At 34.6% G+C, this 1,870-nt stretch overlaps 1 protein-coding gene across 1 annotated transcript in view; it reads left to right on the top strand.

The window, feature by feature from the left end:
* OSBPL10 (oxysterol binding protein-like 10) overlaps positions 1–1,870 on the top strand; it is a 324,826-nt gene that overhangs the window by 115,399 nt on the left and 207,557 nt on the right. The window lies entirely within an intron of this gene.

Below are 1,870 nucleotides of genomic sequence, written 5' to 3'. Positions count from 1 at the left end.
AAAAAAAAAAAAAAAAACAACCAAATGTGATACCTGACCCTAAACTAGATCTGATTTTACACTGACATGGAATTAATTGGAATACAGACAGTAGATAGGATAAAGGCACTTGGTGACTGTCCTGTGGTTACATAGAAAATATCCTTGTTTCTAGAAAGATATACTGAAGCAGTTAGAGGTATTTAAGGGTAAAAGGCCTTACCCTTAAATTAGGAAAAAGTTTCATTCATTTATTCATATAATAATTAAGTGTGTGTATGTGTTTATTTTAAAGAGGGGCAGGAGAGAACAGAGGGAACAAATAAAACAAATGAGATAAAATGTTAGTAATTGGTAAAACTGAGTAAAGGATACATGGTGGGTTTTCTTTTCAACTTTCTATAAATTTGAAATTATTTCTGTGTAAACTTTTATAAAAGTGTATATTGTATATGTATTATAAAAAGGTTGTAAAATTATATATAGTCTAACACTTTTAAAAACATTCAGTTTTGAAGAAAAATGTATATATTCTTTGGGAGAAGTTACCTATTAGTCATTTTCATGTTAATAATATGAATTTTAAGAAAAGTAATTTATTCATTTGCTATTGTCTTAGCTGAGACTAACCACAAAGGAACTGAGTGACTAAGAAAATTTGGGAAAGGAGGCATTATGGGGCCGTGGCAGCCAGGCTGATGCAGAGAACTGGTTAGAACACTCGGGCTTGGAGAGTGAGGCACACAGTGTATTGTGGAAGATGACATTTAAAAGGAAGATCAGAGCAGGCCGTTGAAAAAACCTCCACTGGGTTCAGTTTGGCCTTTACAGTTAGGCAATCTCTCTAGACCGTTCTGTATGTTATCTTTGGAATAAAGTTATCCTTAAAAAAGAAAAAAAGCTTTACTGAGATATAATGTATATATCATGAAAGAAGGTTGTGAGTGACCTTAAAGAATATTTTATACAAATAGATGAACATTGTTATGCCAGTATCTATCACACTTGATCAAAATGCCAGGCACAGTGTTAAGTACTTTAATAGATATTATTTAGTTTAATCCTTACAATATCCTTATCAGGTATGCCTTACTTTTTGTTTTTTGTTTTTTTTTCTCCCCAAACACAGATTATCTCCTTATACATTGTCCTTAAGTAATATTTTGTGTATGTTTTTTTTTTTTTATATAGAAAATACAGCCGAGTGTGGTGGCTCATGCCCGTAATCCCAACACTTTGGGAGGCTGAGGCGAGTGAATCACCTGAGGTCAGGAGTTCAAGACCAGCCTGGCCAACATGGCGAAACCCTGTCTCTACTAAAAATACAAAAATTAGCTAGGCATGGTGGCAGGCACCTCTAATATACCAACTACTAGGGAGACTGAGGCAGGAGAATTGCTGGAACCTGGGAAGCAGAGGTTGCGGCGAGCAGAGATCACACCACTGCACTCCAGCCTGGGCAACAGAGTGAGACTCCATCTAAAAAAAAAAACAAAAACAAAACAACAACAACAAAAAAAACCATATTGGGTGTTAACAATAGAAATATGCAAAAAGAAAAAGTAAAAAAAGTAAAATATCTCACACTAGGCAAACATCTTTTTTTTTAATTATACTTTAAGTTCTAGGGTACATGTGCACAATGTGCAGGTTTATTACATATGTATACATGTGCCATGTTGGTGTACTGCACCCATTAACTCATCATTTACAAGGATAACAAGATATCCTTGTTAACTTTCTGTCTCGTTGATCTGTCTAATGTTGACAGTGGGGTGTTAAAGTCTCCCATTATTATTGTATAGGAGTCTAAGTCTCTTTCTAAGTCTTTAAGGACTTGCTTTATGAATCTGGGTGCTCCTGTATTGGGTGCATATATATTTAGGATAGT

The sequence above is a fragment of the Colobus angolensis genome, unplaced genomic scaffold, assembly GCF_000951035.1.
Source record: "Colobus angolensis palliatus isolate OR3802 unplaced genomic scaffold, Cang.pa_1.0 Scaffold56, whole genome shotgun sequence".
Classification (NCBI taxonomy): domain Eukaryota; kingdom Metazoa; phylum Chordata; class Mammalia; order Primates; family Cercopithecidae; genus Colobus; species Colobus angolensis.
Note: the sequence above shows the minus strand (reverse complement) of the source record. Positions and strands in the feature narration are given on the sequence as shown.